We start from the raw sequence: 24,114 nt of genomic DNA, 5'->3' as shown, positions 1-24,114 counted from the left end.
CACCGGCATACCACCAAGAAATGGGTGGGACTATCGGTTTTGACTAATTTCGGCCACATGGACTTGGGTGTACAGGGCACAATTTCAAATTTTGCAGATGACACAAAACTTGGAAGTATAGTGAACAGTGAGGAGGATAGTGGTAGACTTCAAGAGGACAGACAGGTTGGTGGAATGGGTGGACACATGGCAGATGAAATTTAGAAAAGTAATACATTTTGGTAGGAAGAACTAAGAGAGACAAATTAAATTAAAGGAAACAATTCTAAAGTGGGTGCATGAACAGGGAGACCTGGGGGTGTATGTGCACAAATTGTTGAAAGTAGCAGGGCAGGTTGAGAAAGCGGTTAAAAAAGGTATACAGGATCCTGGGCTTCATAAATAGAGGCATAGAGTACAAAAGCAAGGAAGTTGGAATGAACCTGTATAAACCACTGGTTCAGCCTCAACAGGAGTATTGTGTCCGATTCTGGGCACTGCACTTTAAGATGGATGTGAAGGCCTCAGAGAGGTTGCAGAAAAAATTTATAAGAATGATTCCAGGGATGAAGGACCAGTTACGTGGATAGACTGGAGCTGCTAATGTTGTTATCCTTACAGCAGAGAAGGTTAAGAGGAGATTTGAAAGAGGTGTTCAGAATCATGAGGGGTCTGGACAAATTAGATAGAGAGAAACTGTTCCCATTGGCAGAAGGTCTGAGTACCAGAGGACACAGATTTAAGGTGATTGGCAGAAGAACTAAAGGCTACATGAGATAAATCTTCTTTACACAGCGAGTAGTTATGATCTGGAATGCACTGCCCGAAGTGGTGGTGGAGGCCGATTCAACTGAGGCTTTCAAAAGGGAATGTGATAAGTACCTGAAGGATAGAAATTTGCAGGGCTACGGGGAAAGGGCGGGGCAGTGGTACTAGCTGAAGTGCTCTTGCAGAGAGCCGGCACAGGTGGATGGGCTGAATGGCCTCCTTTTGCACTGTAACTATTCTATGCTTCTATAAAATAAAGGCCACTTTGATACAGTTTTCACAGAATAATGGATACCATCGTGGAATGCCATCAACAAAATCAGTAGCAAAATCCCAGAATACCATTTAGTAAAAATTGAAGTCTAATTTGTCAACAAATATTATTGTTTCATTGGTGAATATGTCCAAAAATTAGGTATAATTGCTCACAAGCAATCAGCAGACAATAATTAAAAGTAATGTATGATGCCAGTCTACTGCAGTATCTTGAAGATTTTGCTGGTGGTATACTCGCTCACTGCTGTGCTTGTATAAATTGTTAAAAGCAGTCGTAACATAAGAACATAAGAAATAGGAGCAGGAGTAGGCCATACGGCCCTTCGAGCCTGCTCCGCCATTAAATACGATCATGGCTGACCCAATCATGGACTCAGTCCACTTTCCTGCCCACTCCCCCAGAACCCCTTATTCCCTTATCGGTTAAGAAACTGTCTATCTCTGTCTTAAATTTATTCACTGTTCTGGCTTCCACAGCTCATGAGGCAGTGAATTCCACAGATTTACAACCCTCTAAGAGAAGAAATTCCTCCTCATCTCAGTTTTAATGGGCGGCCCCTTATTCTAAAATTATGCCCCTTAGTTCTAGTCTCCCCCATCAGTGGAAACATCCTCTCTGCATCCACCTTGTCAAGCCCCCTCACAATCTTATACGTTTCGATAAGGTCACCTCTCATTCTTCTGAATTCCAATGAGTAGAGGCCCAACTTCCTCAACCTTTCCTCATAAGTCAACCCCCTTATCTCCGGAATCAACTAGTGAACCTTCTCGAACTGCCTCCAAAGCAAGTATATCCTTTCGTAAATATGGAAACCAAAACTGTACACAGTATTCCAGGTGTGGCCTCACCAATACCCTGTATAACTGTAGCCAGACTTCCCTGCTTTTATACTCCATCCCCTTTGCAATAAAGGCCAAGATTCCATTGGTCTTCCTGATCACTTGTTGTACCTGCATACTAACCTTTTGTGTTTCATGCACCAGTACCCCCAGGTCCTGCTGTACTGCACCACTTTGCAATCTTTTTCCATTTAAATAATAACTTGCTCTTTGATTTTTTTTCTGCCAAAGTGAATGACCTCGCACTTTCCAACATTATACTCCATCTACCAAATTTTTGCCCATTCACTTAGCCTGTCTTTGTCTTGTGCTGTCACCCATAGTTAAAAACCTATTTGTTGTCTTAGTTTTTGGCAGGTATGGTAGCTTAGTGGTTATGTTACTGGACTAGTAACCCAGAGGCCTGGACTAATGATCCAGAGACATGAGTTTAAAACCCATCATGGCAGCTGGGGAATTTAAATTCACTTAATTAAATAAATCTGGAATAAAAAGCTGGTATGGTGAACATGAAACTATCGGATTGTCGTAAAAACCTATCTGGTTCACTGATACCTGTTAGGGAAAGAAATCTGCCGTCCTTACCTGGTCTGGCCTATATGTGACTCCAGATCCACAGCAATGTGGTTGACTCTTAACTGCCCTCTGAACTGGCCTAGCAAGCCACTCAGTTGTAACAAACCGCTACGAGAAACAATAATAAAAATAAAACCAGACGGACCACCTCGGCATTGGCTTGAGACACGACAACGGCACACTCAGCCCAGTCGACCCTCCAAAGTCCTCCTCACTAACATCTGGTGACATGTGCCAAATTGGGAGAGCTGTCCCACAGACTAGTCAAGCAACAGCCTGATGTAGTGATACTCACAGAATCATACCTTTCAGCCAGTGTCCCAGATTCCTCCATCACCATCCCTGGGTATGTCCCGGGGTGGCGTCACAGTGGTATACAGTTGGGAGGGAGTGGCCCTGGGAATCCTCAACATTGACTCTGGACACCATGTAGTCTCATGTAGCTTCTTGTCAAGCATGGGCAAGGAAACCTCCTGCTGATTACCACTTACTGCCCTCCCTCAGCTGGTGAATCAGTACTCCTCCATGTTGAACACCACTTTGAAGAAGCACTGAGGGTATCAAGGGCACAGAATGTACTCTGGGTGGGGGACTTCGATGTTCATCACCAAGAGTGGCATGGTAACACCATGACTGACCGAGCTGACTAGTCCTGAAGGACATAGCTGCCAGACTAGGACTCCGGCAGGTGGTGAGAGAACCAACACGAGGGGAAAATTTACTTGACCTCGTCCTCACCAATCTACCTGTCGCAAATGCATCTGTCCGTGACAGCATAGTCCTTGTGGAGACTAAATCCCATCTTCACACTAAGGACATTCTCCATCGTGGTGTGTGGCACTATCACCGTGATAGATGGGATAGATTCATAACAGATTTACCAGCTCAAAATTGGGGCCACCATAGCAGCAGAATTGTATTCCACCACAATCTGCAACCTCCTGGCCCGGCATATCCCTCACTCTACCATTACTATCAAGCCAGGGGACCAACCCTGGTTCAATGAGGAGTGCAGAAGAGTATGCCAGAAGCAGCACCAGGCGTACCTAAAAATGAGGGGCCAACCTGGGGAAGCTGCAACAGTGGATTATATGTTTGCTAAACAGCAGAAGCAGCGTGCTATAGACAGAACTAAGTGATCCCACAATCAACGGATCAGATCAGAGCTCTGCAGTCCTGCCACATCCAGTCATGAATGGTGGTGCACAGTTAAACAACTAACGGGAGGAGAAGGCTCCATGAATTCCTGGTAAAGGACTGCTTTTACCAGCATAAGAATTTTAATAGATAGAAACAGTTTATCAATAACTTTTATATTAAAAACCCTGTCCATTAAGGTAAGTTTATTCTTACCCTTATTAAAACATATTAAAAAAAATTTTAAAAATAATTTTTTATCTAAAACATTTAATTAAATTCAATTTCAATTAATTTTAAAGATGTGAAGTGTTTTTCTTATTTATTTTAAATGTTTATGTGTTTTGGGGGTATTCTCATTCATAGACATGGTGATCTCCGGACAAACGGAACTCACCATAACTGTGAATAGGGATACACCATTTTCATTGGTTGGTCCAGCCCACATGATCCCAGGCTGCACATACGCTCTTGGAATACATGGACCCATACGCTGCACTGCACAGCTCGGCCTCGGAGCACAAGTCTCCATTCCTCCGAGACCACTTGGTAATTTTGTTTAAAAAGTTTTGGTCGGTGGCATCTGCCGGCGGGAAATCTCCAACTGCAATATTTGGCCTATTATGCAGTACATTAGTAAAATTTATGTAACATACAAATCAGGGTGTCTATTTTAAAAATGAGTTCATTGTCCTTGCAACTTCTTTCAGCAAATTTTGAGAAAGACCCTCTTTGCTGGTCAGCTTTGCATCAAGTAGCCCTGCAGATAATCCCATAGAACAGATAGTGAGATGGATATGAAACAATACACTTCAGACATCCATTCACATAGAATAAATTTATGAAAACTAATCACAGTTCAGCTAATCATCTGTATGGGTCATCCACAGGCTAATTTTTCTGCTGAATAAAGGAAATTTCAGACAAATACCCATGACACCACTGGCTGATTCAATTTTTAATACAGCTTTACCCTATTTGAAATAAAAACAAAAAATCCCTATTTCCATCAAGCGCGTCTCACTGAAATATCTCAAAATTCTTCATGTACAATGAATCATTTTCAAGTTCAATGGCAGGTGGATGTTGATAGCTGTGATTGATGTGGTTGATGTTTAATGACATCTTAATGACTACGATGTAATCGCTGAAAATTAATTAAATGATAATTTGGAGTTAATTGTTAGAAAATTACTCATTGGATTGCTGGTATTTTTTATTCTTTGTTGAATTACTTTTACAGTTGTTACTAAATTTTGTATAACCTTTCTGTGGTCTTTGGCAAGACTAAATCAGTTGGATTTCTAAATATTGCAATGATTTCTATTTTTGGGATCATAGAAGCTTTGAACTTCCTTTTTAGAAGGAGATTAAGCATATATAACGTAAACCTAGAAATAATGATTTGCAATTCAGGGGTATGGCATTCCTTTGTCTGCTATTTTAACAAAGGCATTTACCCAAAAAAAACACTGAGTTCCTGCCTCTTTTGATCGTGAAACATTCTTGCTTATGAGAGATTTTGCATGTGTTCAAAAGTAGATCTACTTCAATAATGGGGCCGATTTTCATCTAAGTGCCTGCTGGATCTTACACCTGAACATTGCCCCAGGAAATGTCAGGCCAGCCTGGAGAGAGGTGGGAGAATGGAACAGGCCTCTGCCCTTTTTTCAATGGGGAATGTTAGGTGCATTGAAAAGGAAAATATAACTTTACATCTACACTCTGCAAACTGTCTACTTAAAGAATATTAAAAATATTTTCCATAACGGTACAACTAGAATCATAAAATCATAGAATGGTTACAGCACAGATGAGGACATTCGGTCCACCGAGCCTGTGCCAGCTCTCTGCAATAGCACCTCAGTTAGTCCCACTTTCCCGCCCTTTCCCTGTAGCCCTGCACTTTTTTTTATTTCAGGTACGTATCCAACTTCCTTTTGAAAGCCTCGATTATGTCTTCCTCCACCACCCTTTCAGGCAGTGCATTCCAGATCCTAACCACTCGCTGCATAAAAACATTTTCCTCATGTCACCTTTGGTTCTTTTGCCAATCACCTTAAATCTGTGTCCTCTGGTTCTCGACCCTTCCGCCAGTGGGAACAGTTTCTCTCTATCTACTCTGTCTAGACCCCTCATGATTTTGAACACCTCTATCGAGTCTCCTCTCAATCTTCAATGCTCTAAGGAGAACAGCCCCAGCTTCTCCTGTCTATTCACTTAACTGAAGACCCTTATCCCTGGAATCATTCCCGTAAATCTTTTCTGCACCCTCTCCAAGGCCTTCAAATCCTTCCTAAAGTGTGGTCCCCAGAATTGGACACAATGGGCTGGATTTTCAGCTTTTTGCATTTTCGCCTGTTTCCAGGCGCAATTCGTGGTGGAGCCAAAAATTTAGTGCCGGGTTAACATTAGTGCCAGGGTGAGGAACTTTCGCCGAATGAAATTTCACGAGGAGCATTAGCGTTTACTCCGACGTTGCACTACACATTTTGTGCGCCAGAGCCGAAAGTTCCGGCACTGAAAGAATCGGCCGTTCTGTGCATGCGCAATTTTTTTTTTCTTCCCACGCTTCTGGCCTGTTCTCCTGTCGGAAGCACTAGAGCAGGGCACGGCTGCACGCATGTGCAGTACAACCGGGGCAGAATCATCCATTTTACATTTGGATTTTGATCATGGAGGACGACGATTCCAGACAGCGTGCCATGTGATTCAGCCACGAGGCTAATGAAGCTCTAGTGGGAGCTGTGGAAAGAAGATGGCAGGAGTTTCATCTTCAGGATGGTTCTAGACCACTGCCATCGATATTTAAAAGGATTAGAAGAGAGATAGCAGAAGAAGTCTCTGCCTCAGACACTGTGGTTAGGACTGCCACACAGTGGTGAAAGAAGTTTAATGATCTGACAAGGGTCGTCAGAGTGAGTACAATTTTAATTCATGCACTCCTTCATTACTTCAAGGATAAATCTGACACACTATTTGTTCTTATGCTGTTGATGCCTCTCAGCACTCTGTGGGTTGCCTCCTAAAATGCATGGCCCATAGGTAGGCTTATTTTGGCACCCTATTAGTCATGAATGATCTTTACACATTATTAAGATTGCCTTCTCAGATCTCATACGATGGCTCCCAACTTCGATGTCCTCCTGATGAACCACGTGCAACTTCCAAGGCCATTAAACAGAGGACTCTATTACATTCAGACACTATAGCATTAGCGCTTTGGTGACTATCTGTGCCACAAGAGCAGATGGACCCTCTTGTAACCATTCTCATTTTCATCTTTGCAGACAAAGAAATCTCACAATCGCCGGGAGCAGATGCGGACAGGCGGCGGTCCGCCTCAGACCCTGCCACTCACTGACATTGAGGACAGAGTAGCAGGCCTCATCGGCATCACAGGTCGGGCAGCTGCCACTGGGGGTGCTGACCCCTCCATTCGGATACTGAGGGTAAGTCCTGCACACTCCCTGGGCTGGGTTGGGGCAATGTCTTGCAGTGCGTCTGAACTCAGGTTGGGGTAATGTCTTGCAGTGCCTCTGGACTAGATATAATGGACAAGTGGCGGTCCTTCAAATGAGCCTGTGCTATGCGACCTTCCTCATGTCACCGTGCCCTCTACCCTGCGGCTAACCACTCATCTGTTGCTTTCTACTTCCAGATGACCAACCACAGGCGCAGTATCCCTCAAGGGACCACTCCACGTCAGGCCATCGTCTGGAGGAGGAGGAAGAGAAGGATACCGATGAGCCGACTCCAGTGCAGCATCCAACGACCCCTGTTCCACCATCGGCACTCAGCTCCTCTGAGGATGACGTGACGTTCTCGGGGTTCGACGAATCCGAGGCTCTTGGGAGCAGTGGCATGCAGCAATGCAGTGCTAGGATTGAGTTTCTCATGCCATCTCTCCGGAGGGTGAATCGGCAAAGTCGGTCTGCTGACAGACAGGCATACATGGAAATAGCCGTCAACTCCTTGATGTCTTGGGTAGAATTCCTGTGAGCATAGACAGTCTCAAAGCGACCATTACGGAGGTAGGGTCACAGGTTGTCAATGCGAGCTATGATACCAGCGAGGCCATACTTGCCCTCACGAGGCTGGTGGCCTCCAGCAGTGACAGTGACGTCACGGAGAGTGTGGCACGAGCCCTTGCAGAATATGGCGCATCACAGGCACAAGCTCTGCTTCAGCTTGGGCAGGTGATGCAGTCCATGCCTGCCGCCATACTCTCTGCGTTCCCCACTGTCACACCTAAACCACCTGTGACTGGCGACGCCGATGAAGAGGCTAGCCAGTCAGAAGTCGGGCTTTCCACGCCACGAACTAGTCCAGTGCGTCCTCAGGCGGCGTCTCCATTGTCTCTTCCCCCCCCCCCCCCCCCACCCCACCACCCCCAACACAGCAGCACTCTGGCAGCCTTACTGCACACCAAATTGGTGCACTTTGGGTAGGAGTAGCAGGCAAGGGAGGGTGATAAGGGGAAGGAGGGGCAAAAGACGGTGGGAAAAATGGTGGGGCAGGATACAATGTTGCTGCATTATGCTGTTGATGCTGAATGCATCGTATGTTTTATGTAACAGTATTATTATGTTACAGATTAAGTTACAGTATCACACTGGATTATGTTCTGATAATGTTGTTGAATTATCACACTGCTGTATGCAGCTCATTTTATTTAAGTCTCACAATAAAGGTTACAATGTTTACAATGTTACAATGTTTAATACATTTTTTTGTTCATTTAACCATTCCTGTGTAGTGTCTCATTTGCAGAATAAGAGGGGGAATAGTCAACATGGTGGGATAGAGGGGCCAGGTAACGCTCAAACATGCCGTTCACTCTTCAAGCCGAGCATTGCCAACGCAAGTCTTTTGCAGCGGTGAAATCTCCACGATGCCTCCCCTGTGGTTGTGGTGGTGGTGGTGGTGGTGGTGGCATAGGTTTCTCGCCAGGCTCCTCCTCTTTGTCTTCCTCCTCCTCCACCTCCTCCCCCCTTTCTCTTGAGGTGGTCCTGCAATCCTCATTGGCAAATCCTGTCCCCTCACGATGATTAAGTTGTGTTGCATGCAGCACACCACAATGAACTCAGAGACCAGCTGAGGGGAGTATTGCAGGGAGCCTCCAAAGTGGTTCAGACATCGGAAGCGCTACTTGAGCACTCCAATTGTCTGTTCGACGATGTTACGTGTGGCTGCATGGCTCTCATTATAGCGATGCTCGGCTTCTGTCTGAGGGTTCAGCAGGGAGCTCATGAGCCAGGTGGCGAGGCCGTAACCTTTGTCCCCTTTGTCATCCAGCTCTGACCTTGTGGTTGACGCTGGAACATGCATGAGACACTGTTCTCACGCAAGATGAAAGCATCATGGATGCTCCCTGGATATTGGGCATTGACTGCCATGATGCGCTGAGTATGGTCGCAGACGATCTGTACGTTCATGGAGTGGAATCCCTTTCGGTTTCGGAAAACCTCTGCATTCTGTAAAGGTGCTCGCAGGACGGTGTGCGTACAGTCAAGTGCACCCTGAACCTTGGGGAAGCCAACAAATCATCCAAAACCTACAGCCCTCTCATTTTGGGTCATCCTGGTCATTGGGAAATTTATGAAGTCCATTCTGCGTGTATACAGTGCATTAGTCACCTGGCGAATGCAGCAATGTTTAGCATGCTGCGAGATGGAGCATATGACCCCTGCTGATGCCTAAAAGGAGCCAGAGGCATAGAAGGCAAGTGCCACAGTCACCTTTGTTGTGTATGTATAACAGAAGCATATACCCTGTACACTCAATCTACAGTCACATAAGACTACTGGATGTATCTTCACACTATATATACTATGCTTGTACCACCAGAGGGTGCAACTGTTGGAGACCTAGGGGCCACCTGTACACTACAGGTAACCAGGTATAAAAGAGAGCTCACCATGCTGTACCCTCACTCAGGAGCTGCAATAAATGTACTCAGGTCACCACAGTTCAAGTACAATACCTTACCTCGTGGAGTCATTACTAGAGTGCTTACAGACATAATGACCGTTGACGAGATTACGAATTTCCATGCGAGAAACGGCTAACCTTGGCAACTTTCAACAATTCGCCGAGGGGGACGATTGGGAGACTTTTGTGGAAAGGCTCGAACACTTTTTCATTGTGAACGACCTGGTGGGAGACACACCTCGCTGGCTGATAAGCACAGAGCTATCCTGCTCACCAGTTGTGGGCCCACCGTTTATGGCCTTGTCAGGGACTTGCTAGCTCCAGAAAAGACGACAACCAAAACATATGCGGAGCTCGTAACGATGATACAGGAACAGCTCAAACCTAAAGAGAGCATCCTCACAGCCAGACACCGGTTCTACACACACTGGCGGCCCGAAGGCCAAGAAATCGCAAAATATGCTGCAGACCTCAGACGATTGGCTGCACCATGTGATTTTTGGTGACCACCTCACCGAAGTGCTGCGGGACATCTTCGTTATTGGAATTGGCCACGAGGGCCTTCTCCACAAGCTGCTCTCTGCAGACACCACGGTCACCCTGCAGAAGGCAATTAACGTGAGCCAGGCGTTCATGGCCTGAGCCTGCAATTCCAAGCGGATGACTCACCCCCAGGACTCTAACCCGGCAAGTAATGTGAACCGACTTTGCCTTTTAGAGGCAAGGCTGCTGCAAGCAGTCTCTCTCAGGGTAAGAGAATAGAACCCCGTGTCCCGCAACCTGAGTCCACCACATGGGGCCAACTGGCCAACCCCATGCTGGCGTTGTGGAGGAAATCACAGGGCCCACCAGTGCCGCTACAAAGACGATACTTGCAAAGGCTGTAACACGAAGAGCCACCTACAGCGAATGTGCAAGAGAAATTTTACTCACCGAGTCGCTGAAGAGTTGTCCGATCATCCGGACTCCAGCGATGAAGAAGAGAGAGTCCATGAGGCAGCTCAGCCTCACGAAGAAGTGTACGGAGTGTTTACCTGCTCCACCGAGAGCTCTCCATTGAAAATGGAAGTTGAAATCAGCGGTGTTCCAGTCACGATGGAGGTGGACATGGGCGAGCGAATCGCTGATGAATAAGGTGGCCTTTGAGAAACTCTGGGACAATCCAATCTAACGACCTAAAATGATTCCGATCCAAGTGAAGCTGCTCACGACACCATCCCAGTCGTTGGCAGCGTGGATGTCCAGGTGTCCTATGGCGGTGCGATGCACAAGTTACCTTTGTGGATCGTTGCTGGTGATGGTCCAACGCTGCTAGGAAGAAGATGGATGAAACAAATCCGTTGGTGTTGGAAAAACCTCCAGGCCCCGGCGATCGACATTCTACATGGCCCCAAATTTGGATCCAGCACAACACCTGAAAAACCAACTACCCAACTCGACTGCGTGGAGACGACACAGACCGCTCAACCCAACGGCGAGATGATCCAGCCCAAACGACCCGACCTCACCTTCCAGGCTCCAGTGGCAGGACTCCAGAGGAAGAAAATCGGCGCAGAAGGCAACTTCCCTGCTTCTGTGGGAGAACCTGGGGAGAAAAGGATCACCGCAGCCTACCTCGTGGAGAGAAAGAAGATGGTGCCCGCACCACGAGGTGAAGTGTCTGAAGTAAAGATGGCAGCGGCCAGACCACGACGGACAGTGTTGAGGGAGCAACACGTGATGCCGAGCAGCGAACCGGATTGGGGTAAAGATTGTAAGGCCCTCTTAAAGGAGACTGGCAACCCATCACAATTAAAGGGACAGTTCCACTCTTTGTACAACGATGTTGGTAATACACATGTAAAAGATGTAATTGACAAATGCAAGTATGTAACTGTAACTTTGTACAGCGATGCCGGTAATACACATGGAAAAGATGTAATTGACGAATGCAAGTATGTAAGTGTAACAAACCGTGTCGAGTCGGGCAATTGCGGTCGGAGCCAATGTGTAATGACAGTAAATGAAGAAATGAAGTGCGATGCCAGGTTCTACATGTACGCTGACAAACCCAAGGGCACCCTCCCATCGGAAGCACCCAGGTCCAGTGGACTACCCGATCATGCAGCCTGCGCCTCCGGGACCAATGTGATGCCCCAGGGAGCATGGCCACACATAGAGGGAGCATACCAACTGCAGGGCCAGCGATTAATGGACGGCAAAGGCACCACTACTGGCTCTACCTCTCTGGCCACCAGGGCCAGTACCGGGAGCAAGAGGCTAGAACCTTCCAGCCCTCCCAACGGGACCTGGGATGTCCAGGCTCCCACTACCACTGAAGTGCAGCAGGGAGACACTGCAACCCTCACAGAAGGACAGGGAGGCCATGCACTCCTGTGGCTCTGCCCACCACTACGCAACGGCAAAGGCCCTGAGACTCAGCCAGGTGAGCGATCCAAGCCCACCCAGCTGGCAGGGGGCGCAGCACCGCCATCAGACAACCTGGACACAGTCCGGTTACTCTGGAACTAGCATCCTCACCCACCTGCACCTACATCCCAGGAGCAAGACTGTAATACCATGTATGTTCCTTACCTGTAAAATGTACTTGTTCCACTACTGCAAGACCCAAACAGTGATGTAATTAATCACATGTTCCTTTTTTTTGTTCTTTCTTTCTGTACATGTATGCACATGCAGGTGTTGAGCTACACACATGGTCTAAGTGTAGGGGGGGGGGGGAATGGATGTATGTAGCCACGGACACACATGGATCACACCCAGAACCCACACAACCCCCACTGCAACCTCGAACTGTCCACTGCTGACCATTTCCCAATGTTGTGGCAATAAGGGGGTCTGCAGGAAGAGAGCCAAGCCAAAGCATAGACAAGGTGCAAGGGCTTTGGGCACTCAAGTCTAGGGCCAGAGCACACAATGCAAAGGCCAGTGGCACAAGACTTAGGGGAGAGTGATGTTGTGTATGTATAACATAAGCATATACCCTGTACACTCAATGTACAGTCACATAAGACTACTGGATGTATCTTCACACTGTATACACTATGCTTGTACCACCAGAGGGTGCAACTGGTGAAGACCTAGGGTTCACCTGTACACTACAGGTAACCAGGTATAAAAGGGAGCTCACCATGCTGTACCCTCACTCAGGAGCTGCAATAAATGTACTAAGGTTACCACAGTTCAAGTACAATACTTTACCTCGTGGAGTCATTACGAGAGTGCTTACAGACATAATAACTTTCACCTCGACGGGCAGTGCAGTCCTGTTGCCACTGGTGGGCTGTTGGTCTGCCTGTAGGAGCTAGCATATCTCTGTGACCACCTCTTTTCGGAAGCACTGTGCCTCAGGAAGATGGAAGTATGAGTGATGTTTCCTGTAAACTCGTGGAGGGTAAGGCCTCCTCCCCACACTTGTGTGACCTCTTTGATTACGTTGCAAATGATCAACAATAAGCCATCTTCCAGCTTGAAGCCATATGACAATAGCAGCCAGGATTACTGGCCCCTGACCGAGCATGGCCCCCATCTTTTAAAATGTCCTTAAATGTCCTTTATAAAACAAACTAGAAACTCACAAACTTCAGAATCAAAAGTATGCAGTAACATAGCGTTCTTCTCCCAATGCTTTTAATCACTCACAACTGCAACTTACTCCTTTGTTTTCAACATGGTGCCATTAGCGCCTGGTGCGCCTTGGGTCCATCTGGTTTTTCTGGGCAGGTTCTCAGGTGGATGCTAAATCCGGCAAAATGCTCGAAAGTTCTGCCCGGGGTGCTAGCACAGCGATGCATAACAATTTACATCATCCCAACGGTCAAAACAGCGGCGGGACGGTAAGTTTTAGTGCCGTCGCTAAACCATTGCCAAAGTTCCACCCGGGCGCAAAATTTTGTGCGCCTCGTTTCACACCCAAACAATCATTTTTTTCACCCCGCCAAGGTGCTAAATGGGGTGCAAATCAGCCCAAAATCCAGCCCAATGCTCATTTTGAGGCCGAACCAGTATCTTATACAGGTTCATCATAATTTTCACACTTTTATACTCTATAACCTCGATTCATTAAGCCCAGGATCCCATAAGCTTTTTAACTGCTTTCTGAACCTACCCCGCCACCTTCAAAGATTTGTGTACGTATATCCCCAGGTCTCTCTGTTCATGCACCCTCTTTAGGATTGTACCCTTTAGTTTATATTTCTTCTCCTCATTTTTTTCTACCAAAATGTATTACTTTGCATTTTTCATCTGCCTCCTGTCTGCCATCCCACCAGCATGTCTATGTCCTTTTGAAGTCCATCACTATCCTCCTCACTGTTCAATATACTTCCAAGTTTTGTGTCATCTGCAAATTTTGAAATTGTGCCCTGTACACCCAAGTCCAAGTCATTAATATATCTCAAGAAAAGCAGTGGTACTAGAACCGATCCTGGGGAACAGCACTGTATAACCTCCTCCAGTCAGAAAAACAACCGTTCACCACTACTCTCTGTCTCCTGTCACTTAGCCAATTTTGTATCCATGCTGCCACTGACCCTGTTATTGTATGGGCTTCAACTTTGCCGACAAGCCTATTATGTGACACTTTGTCGAATGCCTTTTGGAAATCAATGTACTCCACGTCAACCGCATTTCCCTCATCAAAAACCTCGATCAAGTTGGTTAAACACGATTTGCCTTTCACAAATCTGTGCTGGCGTTCCTTAATTAATCCACATTTGTCCAAGTGACTGTTGATTTTGGCCCTGATTATTGTTTCTGAAAGCTTCCCCACTATTGAGGTTAAACTGACAGGCCTATAGTTGCTGGGTTTAGCTTTACATTCTTTTTTGAACAAATATGTAACATTTGCAATTCTTCATTCCTCTGGCATCAGCCCCATTTATAAGGGGGATTCGAAGATTATGGCCAGTACCTCCACGATTTCTTCCTTCACTTCCTTCAGCGTCCTAGGATGCATCCCATCCAGTCCTAGTGACTTATTTATTTTAATTACAGCCATCCTTTCTAGTACCTCATCTTTATCAGTTTTTCTCCCCTCTACCTCCTCCTTCACTACGTCTATGGCAGCATCTTTCTTGGTGAAGTAATCAAAGCGTATAGAACACTTTTGGATTACCTTTTATGTTAGCTGCCATTCTATTCTCAAACCCTCTCTTTGCCCCTCTTGTTTTCTTTTTTACATCTCCTCCAAACTTTCTATATTACAACTATTTGCAATCTATATTAACAACTTGGAAGAAGGGACTGAGTGTAACATAGCCAAGTTTGCTGATGATACAAAGATGGGAGGAAAAGCAATGTGTGAGGAGGACACAAAAAATCTGCAAAAGGACATAGACAGGCTAAGTGAGTGGACAAAAATTTGGCAGATGGAGTATAATGTTGGAAAATGTGAGGTCATGCACTTGGGCAGAAAAAAAATCAAAGAGCAAGTTATTATTTAAATGGAGAAAGATTGCAAAGTGCCGCAGTACAGCGTGACCTGGGGGTACTTGTGCTTGAAACACAAAAGGATAGTATGCAGGTACAGCAAGTGATCAGGAAGACTAATGGAATCTTGGCCTTTATTGCAAAGGGGATGGAGTATAAAAGCAGGGACGTCTTGCTACAGCTACACAGGGTATTGGTGAGGCCACACCTGGAATACTGCGTGCAGTTTTGGTTTCCATATTTACGAAAGGATATACTTGCTTTGGATGCAGTTCAGAGAAGGTTCACTAGGTCGATTCCAGAGTTGAGGGGGTTGACTTATGAGGAAAGGTTGAGTAGGTTGAGCCTCTACTCATTGGAATTCAGATGAATGAGAGGTGATCTTATCGAAACATGTAAGATTATGAGGGGGCTTGACAAGATGGATGCAAAGAGGATGTTTCCACTGATGGGCGAGACGAGAACTAGAGGGCATAATCTTAGAATAAGGGGCTGCCCATTTAAAACAGAGATGAGGAGAAATTTCTTCTCTTAGAGGATTGTAAATCTGTGGAATTCACTGCTTTGGAGAGCTGTGGAAGCTGGGACATTGAATAAATTTAAAGACAGAAATAGACAGTTTCTTAAGCGATAAAGGGTTATGGGGAGCGGGCAGGGAAGTGGAGCTGAGTCCATGATCAGATCAGCCATGATCTTATTGAATGGCGGAGCAGGCTCGAGGGGCCATGTTCTTATGTTCTTATTTCGCCTAATTCGCAGATGTGTTCTCGACCTGACATTTGTCAAACGCTCTCTTTTTCTGCTTCATCTTGCTCTCTATGTCTTTCATCATCCAGGGAGCTCTGACTTTAGTTGCCCTACCTTTCCCCCTAGTGGGAATGTACCTCAACTGTAGCCAAACTATTTCCTCTTTAAAGGCATTGTTTCACTACAGTTTTGCCTGTCAATCTTTGATTCCAATTTATCTGGGTCAGATCCGTTCTTATCCCATTGAACTTTGCCTTCCTCCAATTAAGTATTGTTACTCGAGAATTCTCCCTGTCCTTTTCCATAGTTAATCTAAACCTTATGATACTGTGGTTGTTATATATATGGATGTATTTACTCTATACAGGCACCAGAGAGCTCATCCTCTGGAGTCCCAAGGGATCCCATAATCCCTTGGGAGCACAGATATTTAAGATTGGAGAGGCACTCTGGAGACCTGCAATAAAAGACTACGGTCACACTTTACTTTGCGCTCACAGTGTTCAGTCTGACTCTTTCTCCATACACAACAACTGGCAACGAGAAACAGATAGCAAACCCAAAGATGCAGAGAACAATGGGCATCCTGGAGAAATTCTCGGAGGGAGATGATTGGGAAACTTTTGTGGAGCGACTCGACCAATACTTCGTGGCCAACGAGCTAGATGGGGAAGAGAGTGCTGCCAAATGAAGGGCGATCCTCCTCACTATCTGTGGGGCACCAACATATGGCCTCATGAAGAATCTGTTCACTCCAGCGAAACCCACGGAGAAATTGTACGACGTTTGTACACACTGGTCCGAAAGCATTTGAACCCGAAGGAAAGCATTCTGATGGCTAGGTACCGGTTCTACACCTACAAAAGGTCTGAAGGCCAGGAAGTGGTGAGTTATGTCGCCGAGCTAAGACGCCTTGCAGGACATTGCGAATTTGAAGGACATTTGGAGCACATGCTCAGAGACCTTTTCATACTTGGCATTGGCCACAAAACCATACTTCGCAAACTTTTGACTGTGGAGACCCCAACCTTGAGTAAGGCCATAGCGATAGCCCAGGCGTTCATTGCCACCAGTGACAATACTAAACAAATCTCTCAGCATACAAGTGCTGCTACAAGTATGTGAACAAAGTGATGTTGTTTTCGAATGTAACGTACAGGGCAGGTCACACATACCTACAGCTGCACATCCACAGATGTCTCAGAATCCACCATCAAGTGTGATGAATGCAAGGCCATTAACACCTTGTTGGCGCTTCGGGGGTGATCATCGTTTCCATTCATGCTGATTCAAAGAGTACGTTTACAAGGGCTGTGGAACAATGGGACACCTCCAATGAGTGGCAGGCAAGCTGCAAAGCCTGTTAAACCTGCAAACCACTATGTTGCAAAGGAGGACAGATCCATGGAGGATCATAACGAACCAGAGCCTCAGACCGAGGAGGCAGAGGTACATGGGATGCACACATTCACCACGAATTGTCCCCCGATAATGCTAAATGTTGAAATAAATGGACTCTTGGTGTCAGTGGAGCTGGACACAGGCGCAAGCCAGTCCATCATGGGCAAAAAGACATTCAAAAGATTGTGGTGCAACAAGGCCTCAAGGCCAGTCTTAACTCCAGTTCGCACGAAACTAAGAACTTACACGAAAAAACTGATTCCTATAATCGGCAGTGCTACCGTAAAGGTCTCCTACGATGGAGCAGTGCACAAGCTACCACTCTGGGAGGTACCGGGCGATGGTCCCACGCTGCTCGGCAGGAGCTGGCTGGGAAAGATACGCTGGAACTGGGACGACGTCCAAGCGCTATCGGCCGCTGACGACACTTCGTGTGCCCAGGTCTTAAACAAATTTCCTTCGCTGTTCGAACCAGGCATTGAGAAATTCCAAGGAGCAAAAGTGCCGATCCACCTAATTCCGGGGGCATGACCCATCCACCACAAGGCGAGAGCAGTAACGTACATGATGAGAGAAAGGGTAGAGATCAAGCTAGACTGGCTGCAATGAGAGGGCATCATTTCGCTGATCGAGTTCAGCGAGTGGGCTAGTCCGATTGTTCCAGTCCTCAAGGGAGACAGCACTGTCAGAATCTGTGGCAATTACAAAGTAACTATCAATCGTTTCTCCCTGCAGGACCAATACCCACTACCAAAGGCCGCGACATCTTTGCAACGCTGGCGGGAGGAAAGACATTCACGAAGCTGGATCTGACTTCAGCCTACATGACGCAGGAACTGGAGGAATCATCGAAGGCCCTCACCTGCATCAACATATACAAAGGTCTTTTTGTTTATAACAGATGTCCGTTTGGAATCCGATCAGCGGTGGTGATATTTCAGAGAAATATGGAATGTTACTGAAGTCGGTCCCACACACCATGGTCTTCCAAGATGACATCTTGGTCACAGGTCGGAACACAATCGAGCACCTGCAGAACCTGGAGGAGGTTCTTAGTCGACTCAACCGCATGGGGCTCAGGTTAAGACGTTCGAAGTGCGTTTTCCTGGCACCTGAAGTGGAGTTCTTGGGAAGGAGGATTGCGGCGGACGGCATCAGGCCCACCAACGCGAAGACGGAGGCAATCGAGAACGCACCGAGGCCACAGAACGTGACGGAGCTGCGGTCGTTTCTGGGACTCTTGAACTACTTTGGTAACTTCTTACCGGATCTCAGCACACTGCTCGAACCACTACATTTCTTACTACGAAAAGTGGGTGAATGGGTTTGGGGCAAAAGCCAAGAAAATGCCTTTGGAAAAGCGAAAAAATTGTTATGCTGAAACAAAATGCTCGTGTTGTATGATCCATGTAAGCGTTTGGTACTAGCATGTGATGCGTCGTCATATAGTGTCGGGTGTGTATTGCAATAAGCTAATGATTTTGGGAAACTGCAACCGGTTGCTTATGCATCCAGGAGGTTCTAAGGCTGAGAGAGCCTACAGCATGATTGAAAAAGAAGCGTTAGTGTGTGTCTATGGGGTAAAGAGAATGGTGAACTGACCATAAGCCACTTATATCCCTGTTTTCCGAGAGTAAATGGATAAATACCAATGCATTGGCCCGCATCTAGAGATGGGCGCTCACTTTGTCCGCATATAACTACGCCATCTGCCACAGGCCAAGCACAGAAAACTGCACAGATGCTCATAGTAGGCTGCCATTGCCCACCACGGGGGTGGAAATGGCGCAGCCCGCAGATCTAGCCATGGTTATGGAAGCATTTGAGAGTGAGCAATCACCCATCACTGCCCAGCAGATCAAAACCTGGACAAGCCAGGACCCCTTATTATCTCTCGTCAAAAGCTGTGTGCTTCACGGGAGCTGGTACAGTGTCCCAGTGGAAATGCAGGAAGAGATAAAGCCGTTCAGCGGCGCAAAGATGAAATGTCTATCCAGGCAGACTGCCTTCTGTGGGGCCATCGAGTAGTGGTCCCCAAGAAGGGCAGAGACAACTTTATCAATGACCTCCAAAGTACCCACTCAGGCATTGTAATGATGAAAGCGATAGCTAGATCCCACGTGTGGTGGCCCGGTATTGATGCAGACTTAGCGTCCTGCGTTCACAGATGTAAAACATGCTCGCAGTTAAGCAATGTACCCAGGGAGGCGCCGCTAAGTTTATGGTCTTGGCCCTCCGAACCGTGGTCTAGGGTACACGTTGACTATGCAGGCCCGTTCTTGAGTAAAATGTTCCTTGTGGTTGTAGACGTATACTCCAAGTGAATTGAATGTGAGATAATGTCAGCTAGCACATCCGCTGCCACTACTGAAACCCTGTGGGCCATGTTTGCCACACATGGTCTACCCGATGTCCTTGTGAGCGACAACGGGCCATGTTTTACCAGTGCTGAGTTCAAAGAATTCATGACCCATAACGGGATCAAACATGTCACATCTGCCCCATTTAAACCAACGTCCAATGGTCAGGCAGAGAGAGCAGTGCAAACCATCAAACGAGGCTTGAAGAGGGTCACTGAAGGCTCATTGCAGACTCGCCTATCCCGAGTCCTGCTTAGCTACCGCACAAGACCCCACTCACTGGGATCCCACCTGCTGAACTGCTCATGAAAAGAGCATTTAAGACAAGGCTCTCGTTAGTTCACCTTGATCTACATGAACAGGTAGATAGCAGGCGGCTTCAACAAAGTGCATACCATGACAGTGCAAATGTGTCATGCAAGATTGAAATCAATGATCCTGTATTTGTATTAAATTCTGGACAAGGTCCCCCAAGTGGCTTCCCTGTCGTGGCCAAGGAGGCGAGCAGGGTGTTTCGGGTCAAATTTTCAAATGGACTCATTCACCGGAAACACTTGGACCAAATCAAACTTAGATTCACGGACTACCCTGAGCTACCCACCTTGGACCCTACCTTTTTTGATCCCCCAACATACACACCAGTGGCAACCGACACCACGGTTGACCACGAAGCAGAACCCATCATCCACAGCAGCCCTGCAGGGCCCAACACACCAGGCAGCCCAGCAAGGCCAGCTGCACAGCAGCCCAGCGAGGGCCCAACAAATGATTCAACAACACCAGCTTTCACACCGAGACGATCAACCAGGGCAAGAAGGGCCCCAGGTCGACTCACATTTAAATAGTTACACTATTGACTTTGGGGTGAGGGGAGTGTTGTTATATATATGGACTTGTATTTACTCTGTACAGCCACCAGAGGGCTCATCCCCTGGAGTCCAAAGGAATCCCATAATTCCTTGGGAGCACGGGTATTTATGGAGGCTTCACATGTTGGAGAGGCACTCTGGACACCTGCAATAAAAGACTAAGGTCACACTTTACTTTGAGCTCACGGTGTTCAGTCTGACTCTTTCTCCATACACAACAGTGGTCACTGTTTCCTAAATGTTCATCTACTGACACTTGCTCCATTTGACCTACCTCATTCCCCAGAACCAGATCCAGAAATACTTCCTTCCTTGTTGGGCCAGAAACATACTGATCAAGGAAGTTCTCCTGAACACATTTCAGAAATTCTTCCCCCTCTCTGCCCTTTACACTTTCACTATCCCAGTCTTTATTAGCATAGTTGAAGTTCCCCATTATCACCACTCTATAGTTCTTGCATCTTTCTGTAATCTCTCTTGCAAATTTGCTACTCCATATTTTTCCCACCAGTTAGTGGCCGATAGAATACACCTAGTAGTGTAATGGTACTTCTACTTTTTCTTAACTCTAGCAATATAGATTCTGCCCTTGACCCCTCCAGGGCATCCTTTCTGCACAGCAGTGTAACGTTCTTCTTAAGCAGTACTGCCACTCCACCTCCTCTCTTTCCTTCCCTATCTCTTCTAAACACCCGATATCCAGCAATATTTAATACCCAATCCTGCCCTTTTTGGAGCCAGGTCTCCGTTATTGCCACGGCATCATATTACCATGTTGCTATTTGCACCGGCAGCTCACCAACCTTGTTCGTGCGTTCACGTACATACACTATCTTAGGCCATCCTGTGTTCTCGCTTAGTCTGACCCCATCTAATACCTTACTATTTCTCACCTTAGTGCTATCTGTCACTCCCAATCCTTTGTTACTCCTTTCTAATGCTACATCCTATTGCCCATCTCCCTGCCAACTTAGTTTAAACCTTCCCCAACAGCACGAGCAAACCTCCCCGCGAGGTTATTGGTCCTGGCTCTGTTGAGGTGCAATCCATCTGGCCTGTACAGGTCCCACCTCCCCCAGAAACAGTCCCAATGCCTCAGGAATCTGAAGCTATACCTCCTGTGCCATCTCTCCAGCCACGCAGTCATCTGTTCTACCCTCCTATTTCTATACTCGCTGTGTGTGTCACCGAGAGTAATCCAAAGATTACTACCTTTGAGGTCCTGCTTTTTAATCTCTTTCCTCGCTCCCTTAAATCTGCCTGCAGGACATTATCTTTCTTTCTACCATTGGTAGCAATATGGACCATGACCTCTGGCTGTTCACCCTCCCCCTCAGAATGTTCTGCAGCCGCTTAGTGACATCTTTGACCCTAGCACCAGGGAGGTAACATACTATCCTGGTATTACTTCTGCAGCCGCAGAAATGCCTGTCTGTTCCCCTAACTATTGAACCCCCTACCACTATTGCCTTCTTAATCCTCTTTCCCTCCCTACTGAATACTGGTTGGAGAGTGAGATGCACTCGGGGCCTCCTGCACTACCTGTCTGGTCCTACTTTTCTGACTGGCATTCACCCATTCCCTTTCTGCCTGCACACTCATATGCTGTGGAGTGACCACCTCCTGAAACGTGCTATCCACATAGCTCTCAGCATCACCAATGCACCGCAGTGACGCCAGCTGCTGCTCAAGTTCTGAAACCCGGAGCTCGAGCTCCTCCAGCCGATGATACTTCCTGCACACGTGGTTGTCCAGGACACGGGAAGCATCCTGGATTTCCCACATGGCACAAGATGTGTATTCCATGGGACTGAGCTCCGTACCATATCTCTATTTATTCAACTATTAACTATCTTGCAGCAATAAACTTAAGACTAAGGGGGAGACATTGACCCAGTTTGCAGCTCCCGTTAGCACCTGTGTGGGGGGGCGGCGGTGCTAAGGGGTTACCGACCGGGCACAGCAAAATCACCGACACCCACAAACGTCCCTGGTGGTTTTGCGCTGGTGCTAAGACATACTGCCTCAATCTCTTGCACCCCGTAGATTGTGACCTCATCCAGTGCGCAGTGCCCCGTTACCGCCCCAGATGGTATATTCGCTTCTGCCCCCTGCAGCATTGCAGGTCATCAACAACGGCAGCTGCAGGAGCTGTTGTTACCTCAGCTGGCCATTTGAAGAGTGCTAATTAAAGGCAGTGGTGGTTAGGTAGGCCAAAATTTAATTTTGTCCCCATTCTGGTCCCTCCTGCTTTCTTTTGCCCACCCGATTGCTCAGCCCTGCATTCTCTTAGAGTGCTTGGGGCTGTTATGCATGGAGTGCAGTTGCTGTCACCCAACAGACACAGCCTGCAGATTGATTCAACATAGCATTGGCCCTTCCCTTTAAGGGAAGGAAGGAGCTTGTAAACATGGCAGCGTTGTCCCAAACATTGGTCTCACGCCCTTTAGCGCTCTTAGGGAAGTTGTAGCACTTGATTTAGCGCTCGACTTCCCTCTTCGAGTGTTAAAGCAAAAGTTCCCAGCAGAATCAAATCTTTACCGCCCACCAATACTTTTGCGCTCCCTGAAAAGTTATCACCCCAAACGGGACACTACGCAATTTCTAGCCCTAAGAGTCTTAAAAGTCGGGCCTACCTTTATCTCCGGCTGCTTCTCTCGCTCTCTTAAAGTTTTTGTTCACACAATTATTTAAAGTTTATATTAATTAGTTTATCTCGTTACATTAGAGAGAATAAAATGCTAACACTCACCCACCAATCATCTACCTGCAGTCCTGTGACATCACTCCTTGCTTTTGCTGTTCTTTTAGAATTTGGCGGATTTGTGTCCGCCGCCAGTGCAGTCGACTCTTTTCAGATCCGTGGCTTCGGTCTCCCATGCTCTTTATACTCTGCCGCCTCCTTCAATGCTACTGACTCCTTTCAGGTCTGTTGCCTCAGTCTCCTGCGCTCTTTATGCTCTGCCGCCTCTTCCGGTGCTGCTGCTGTTGATTCCTCGCAGGTCACTACATAGAAACGGGTACAGTATGAGTACATTATAATAATGAGACAAAATTGCAACATCCTACTTCTCTTCCCATATTACTGAATGGAATGACACTCTAGTGCAATGAAATTACTATCCATTTAATTAATATTTGAGTCCTAGGGCTTGATTTTCAGTTGTCTATAGCTTCAGTTAGCTGCCAGAGGTGGGGTGAATGCGAGCGTTAGAGCTTAGTAATCGGGCGCACTGCTTTGAGCGTCCCGACTGAAATTTCATGAGAGCTTTCCCGGGAATGCAAACCACTTGCGCCTGGCTGCTGACGATCATGACGTCATCCTGGTGCAATGTGCACGCTTGTGTCTCAGTCGCTAAATTCGGTGCGTGTGCCTCATTGAGCACTCGCCAATAACAACATCTGGAAAAACAGTCGGTACAGTTTTGCAGAGTCGTTAACTGGTGGCTACTTAAAGAAATGAGGAAGCATTTCCCTTGGAGGTCAGTCAGTGCAAAGTTTACACAGAGAACGGTGCGTGAGCCTTCGAGTTTCCAGCAGCAGACTGAAATAAGAGTTCAGCTTGAGAAAAAGTGATTTTGAAAACTTTCATGGGTGCATTACTATGCCGAGCCTTTAAGACTCAGCTTTTCCCGGGATCTGAATCGGAGTTTGGTTCATGCGCAATGGCTCGGTTAAATTTAGCACCGGCATTTTCGTTAGTGTCCCCCCAGCTCTGGTGTGCAATGGCTGATTTAGCACCCCTGTCAGCTCTTCAACCAATTCTGATGAACTTCTGGGTGGGAGATGCAAACTTT

General features: G+C 46.9%; 1 protein-coding gene across 17 annotated transcripts in view; it reads left to right on the top strand.

Annotated features, from left to right (window-relative positions):
- dtna (dystrobrevin, alpha) overlaps nt 1–24,114 on the top strand; it is a 709,829-nt gene that overhangs the window by 343,150 nt on the left and 342,565 nt on the right. The gene's annotated exons all lie outside the window — the stretch shown is intronic.

Source organism: Pristiophorus japonicus, chromosome 1, assembly GCF_044704955.1.
Source record: "Pristiophorus japonicus isolate sPriJap1 chromosome 1, sPriJap1.hap1, whole genome shotgun sequence".
Taxonomy (NCBI): Eukaryota; Metazoa; Chordata; class Chondrichthyes; family Pristiophoridae; genus Pristiophorus; species Pristiophorus japonicus.
The sequence above is the reverse complement of the archived record's forward strand: the minus strand, read 5'-3'. Positions and strand labels throughout refer to the sequence as shown.